Genomic DNA, 6,000 nt, shown 5'->3' on the forward strand with positions numbered 1-6,000 from the left:
GGACTCCAGGCAAAAAGAGACCTTGAGTAATAATAAAATTTGATGTTTGGATAAAATGTTATAGTTTACAGAGCCTCCCAAAACGCATGCACACACAATCTCAATTCTGTTTGCCTACATCTATGCTATTTACCCTGTGAGACAGATATTATTTTTGTACCCATTTTTACAGAGTCCGTAACTGAGGTTCAGTGAAGGGAAGCAATTTGCCCAAGGCCACACAACGAAGTGACACAGCCAAGGCTCGGATGCTAGTTTTCTGGCTCCAGGTAGAGATTCCCTTATGCACAACCCTTTTGGAGAATACCTCCTTCATGATGCACTTAGAAAGGGCCATAAAAACAATTCAACAAAGCCGGCTCACTCAGTGAGAAAGAATATTATCAAATACCCTCTGGAGGAGGAGCTCCTGTGAAAACAGAAATCCAGGTCCAGGAAGTTAATCTAGGTGAGGTCAACCGAACTGAAACAAATCTAGTCCAGTGTTCTGTGGAACACAAAACTGACCTCTAAAGTAGCCCGTCCAACTGCCCCCCAGCTCAGAGCTGATGCAGTCATGGGCCCCACAGTGTCTACATCTGTAAAAATGGGGACAGTCATTCGATCCACCTCATATGGGGTTTGGGGAGAGTTAAATGAGAGAATAACTCGCTATAAGTATCTGGTACTGAGCCTGGCACATAATAAGCGCTCAGTAAATATGTGTCATTAGAGCCAGCGGCCTCCTCTACTCCCCTCTTCCGCCGCCCCCCATCCCTATCCCACTATTATTGCTGGATAAATGACAACCAGGGCGGGACAGAGTCAGTAACTGCCGGTTAGGGGGCTTTGCGGGACGTCCCTCCCTCCCCACTACCCGCCCCCTCCCCCCTCCATCCCTCCCGCCTGGCCAAGGGCAACGCCAAGGGCGGCCGCCGAGGGCGCAGCTGCCCGGGTCGGAGCGTCCCACCTCCTCCCGCGTTCTCCGCCCTTGAATGTCGCGCGGTTCGTCCGGTGCATCCAACTTCATTTCCACTTCAATTTTATCAGCGGCCGGGGAGCCGGACGGGAGATAGGAGACCGGCCCTGACACGAATTAGCCCGGAGATTGCCCGATACGGCTCGGCCTGGCTCCCGCGCCCGCGCGCGCCCGCCCGCCTCGCCTCGCCTTTGTGTGCGCGTCGCCTCTCTCCGCCTCGCCGCGCTCCATTCCCCCCCGCGCCCGCCGCCGGCGGCAGAGATTTTGCTTTTGCCCACGTCCACCAAACCCAGGCGGGCGGCGGCGCGGGGCTCCGGGACTCGCTTGCTCCTTCTGTCCTCTCTCCTACAGGGATAAGCAAGGTCACCCCGGGCCCGCCCCGGTGTGCAGGGCTCTCGGTGCTCCCCTTCCGCGGCCCTTCTCCTTCCCGGTAGCGGCAGAGAGGGTAGGGGAGCGTCCGGAGGGGGAGTCCGACTGGGGAATCTGTACCTCTGCAGGGGGCTTCTTCCTCAATATCCTGTTTGATCTTCCCAAAGACCCTGAGAAATGGGGAGCTATCGAAGGGGAGCATCTAAGGCCCAGAGAGGGGAGGATACTCTCCCAAGGTCACACAGCGCCTACTTGGTCTGGCCTGGATTTGGGCTTCAATCTGTTAATTCCAGAGGGCCTGGGTAGGTAGTCGGGCATGCTTACACTTCGGTGCTTTCCCTTTATCTACTATAGAAGTCGCAGGAATTAATTATTCCCTCGAATGTATTGCAAGGAGGCCATGCATGATGAGGGCTATGAGAGCCGGCCAGGCTTCCAAATGGGGTAAGATACTGACATCCTCCCCTTACTTCTGTCTCCACTTGCTCCCCATCACAATGTACCCCCTCCCCAAATCCCCTGCCCACTTTCCCCTACACTCCCTACCCTCACTCCGGGCTTGACCCAGAGAAACCTCCTTGCCGGGTTCCAGCCACACTAACAGTCGAGGCCCCGTCTCTAATGGCAGAGGAACCCTCTCAGGGACCCAGGGGTTCTCACCCCAGCCCCTCTCCATGGCAGGGGGATGGGAGATACAGAGAGGGACTCTATCCCTGCCCGCTTCTCCCCACCTCAATTTCCGGGGTGCTGCTGGGGAAAATTTATGTCCCTCTCAGGTTTGGGAACAGATCCCACACTAAAAAGAAAGGAGAAAGAGAGAAAGAAATGATTTTAATTTTTTTTAGGTCTAGAAATGAAGCAGAAGTGAGTAAATTTTAATGAAACGGTGCAAAAATGACATCATTTACTCAGAAATCATTAATTTGTCAGCATTAATATTTCAGCTACAACATTGCCTGTCATTTTGTGCCTGCAATGACTGATAAATCTATAAAAGCGTGCTGCTAATTTACTGAATATTTATGTGCAGTGTCATTTGCAGAGTAAGAATGGAATTTATTTCGTGCCGAGTTCTGCGGGAGAACATTCCCCACAAACCTTCACCCTGATGGGTGGGGGAGGGCAGGAGGAGACTCCAAACTTCCTGGAAAACTGGTGACAGGATGGAGAGAAAAGGGGCCCCAGGGCTCAGTCCCCCAGCTCCAGCACACAGGGGAGCAGCCACGCCGTTTTTGCCTTGGTGGTGGCCAGTCTTAATTTTCCTTCTCCTCCACCATTCCTTTCAAGGCCCCTGGAGTCTGCTTCCTCCAACACTACAGTGGGAAGGTGGGAGATGGAAGGTGGGAAGGTAGGGTGGGCAGCTCAAAGACAGGACGGCCGGGCAGATGGGCTCCAGGTCCAGGATGGGTTATTGGAAATGGGGGTCCTAGAAATTAGTGCTGGAATATGCAAGTCAGGCAGTCTGGGTTCCAGTTCTGGCTCCGTCACTAACGGAAGGGTGGCGGCAAAATGTTCCAGTGTCCTCATCTGAAGCATGGAGACAGAATCAGTCCCTGTCCCTAGGGACTCGGGGGGGGGGGGGGATTGGCCGACCTAGCACAGGTAAAGCTTCTACAGAGAACTCAGGAGCCATTGGCTGCTGCTGCTGTTGTTTCAGAAGGAATCACTGCCCCATTCCCTGCTCCTGAAGTGCCCCTTGCCTGGCTCTGTTTCCCCAGGTGGGAAGTGGGAAGCCCTGAGATCCCACCCCCACAATTCCAGGCCCAGGCATCTTGCTTGGCCACGTGGTCTGCCTCCCCAGCCTAAGGGAGAGCCCTGTGCTCCCTTCCCCAGTCCCTCATCGCCATATGCCCAAGTCCCCAGAATTCCCAACTTTCCGGAAGCAGCTTCCTGAGGCACCTGGCGTTTCCCCTGGCCGCGGTGGCTTTTGGGAAAAGGGTGACTACTACCCTTTGAAATTCCTCCATTTTACAGAGAGTGAAATCAAGGCTCAGAGAAGGGCACCCATGGCCCGAATACCCCCCTCTCCTCCGCTTCTCCATTCCCCAGCCCACCAAGAGCACAAATCACAAGCCTTCAAGTTTTGCACAATTTTGCTCAATTTCCTGCCTGAATGGCATGGGGCCTGACCCTCTGCAGGTGCTCAGGAAATGTTCGTGGAATCAATAAAGAACAGCTAAATCTCCCATCTTCTGAGAGCTCTTTGTCTCCTTCCTCTCTTCGGCTCCCCACCCTGGGCCAAGGGCTAGTTCCTGCGGCTCCCTCTCCTGTCATGCCTCTCAAATTGTTCCTTTCTCTCCTTTGTCTCTGCCACCGCTCTAGTGGAGTCCCCTGTTAACACCTACCTGGGCCACGGTGACAGCCTGCTCATGGGTCTTCCTGCCGGTCCCCCACCCCACCCCCCTGCAGCCAGCACAGAGTTACCTGTCTCCAAGCCTTTGCTCACACTGTCCTTTCTGCTGGGCGCCCCTCCGTCCCTTGCAGCCACATCCCATCTATCCCTGATCGCAGCCCATCACCGGCCTGCCACCCCCTCCAGAAAGTTTCCTGATCGCTTTGGAAGAATTCCTCCTTGTTCCAAGCAGGGCCAGAGTGCAGGGAGCTACCTTGCCTTCCAAGTGGGCCCAGAGTGGGAAAACCTGTCACCAAAGAGGAGGAAAGTGCCCGTTGTCTGAACTCAGGGGAGCACACTAGACTAGTGGGCAGGGGCCGGTGGCTCTCCATCTGCGGCACCACGTGATCTTGAATTTATCAAACCATGTCTGTGAAATGGACTGGTCTGGTGGTCTGGTTGTCCATTTGTCCGGTTGTTCTCTGAGTCTGTTCACAGCTGCATCCTGACACCAAGTTTAATGCCAGGCATATAAGTAGTTGTTCAAAACAACTTGGGGGGCCACGGTGCCTCACCAGGCAAGAATGCTCGCCTGCCATGCCAGAGGACCCGGGTTCGATTCCCGAGTGCCTGCCCATGTAAACAAACAAACAAAAAAAACAACTTGTGGATTGACAGACAGACCCCTAAGGTCCTGTTCCAGACCAGGGTTCTGAGGGTCTGTGGCTCGGTGTTGGCCAAGCAGAACTTCGGGGTGAGTGTGGAGGAATGCCCAGTGACGGTCACTGAAGAGCAGTGCGCGTTCACATGAATGAGTTAACCCTCCCAGCAGCCCTGTGAGCTGGGCTTTCCTGTCCCATTTCACAGATGAGGAAGGTGAGGCCAGAAGCTTAAGTGATCAGCTCAGGCCTCACACCCAGGTCCTCAGCTCCAAATCCAGTGCTCTTCCTGCCCCGTCCAATGGCTTACCTTTGCTCCCCGAGCAAACCCCGAGCTCTCGGGGCCTTACCAGGTCCTGTGTGTTCTCCAAGCTCACTCTCCACAGGGAGTCAGAGCCGCGCAGGTCTTCCTGCTGCCCTTTGGACACTCTTAAGTCCACCTACCTCAGGGCCTTTGTTCTTTCTGTTCCCTCTGCCTGGAAAGGGGCTACTCCCCACCCAAGTCTCAGTTCCCAGTGCTGCCTTCTTTAGAGAGGACTTCCTCGCCCACCCAAGCTGAAACAGGTGTTTCATTTCCTCTTTCGCCCACCTGAAATCGTCATATACATCTGAGTTCTGCTTATTATCTGTGTCCTCCGTGACAGCGGAGGCCACGCTGCCTCACTCCCCCTGTCCGCCCCAGTGCCTGGCTCCCAGGCCAGTTGGTTGAATGAAGGTGTGCCTTCCAGCTCTGCCTGGATGCGTCAGCGTAAAACTGTGAACTCCCTGTCTTCCAGGAGAAGAGATGGGGACTCTTCGGCCGGTGGGGGTGTGAGGGTATTGGAAGGGGGGGGTACAGGAGCAGAAAGGGCAGCCTGCCCCCAGAAGCTGGATCCAAGAGAGGCTGAAGCTGGGAGATGCCTCCCCACCCTTGTCCTCTCCACTGCCCCCCACCCGCCCTGCCTCACACTCATTTCCTTCCCCGAGTCAGTCTCATTTGCTTTCCCTAAAAGCCGCTGGAGGAGCCAATATGTACGTGATGAATATTTCATCTCCTGAGTGTGAGTTTGCGGGAGCGCTGCGATCACCCAGGGAGGGAGCGTGGCCCCACGGTGCCTGGGAAGGGAAGGGGGGCTGGAAAGGGCACTGGCAATAGGTCTCAAAGAATCAGGTTCCAGGGCCCATCCCGCTACCTCTGCTGACACCCGGGGCATAGGGAGGCCCAAACCTAGGGCACAGACACTCTCCCAGGGAGCACTCCCAGCCCCTCCTTGGGGCTCTCCTCTGGCTGGGACAGGCTTTGCCATGAACTCAGAGGCTCAAACTGCCCAGGCCAAAGGTGCAGCTGGCATTGCAATGGGCAAAGGAGCAAGGTGTCCTGGCCTGCATGGATAGTGGCTTCTCAACTAAAACTCCTGGGCTTGTCTCCCCCCAGGGACGGCAGCTGGGAAACTAGAAACTGAGAAAGGAAGGAGAAGACAGATGAAGCACCCAGGGGAAGGGGACATAGGGACGAGAAGCACTCCTGCCCCAGGCCCGTCCGGCCCCCTCCACTGTGCTCCCTCCCCTCCCCATCCCCATAGTCGGTTGGTCGGTTGTGGTCAGACAGACAGTCCTGGCTGCCAATCCTCTGCCCCATTCACCAGCTGAATTACCTTTGAACTTCTCTAAGCCTCAGTTTCCCTGTCTGAAAATTGGTTTTG

This window comes from Tamandua tetradactyla, chromosome 6 (genome assembly GCF_023851605.1).
Source record: "Tamandua tetradactyla isolate mTamTet1 chromosome 6, mTamTet1.pri, whole genome shotgun sequence".
In the NCBI taxonomy this organism is placed as follows: Eukaryota; Metazoa; Chordata; class Mammalia; order Pilosa; family Myrmecophagidae; genus Tamandua; species Tamandua tetradactyla.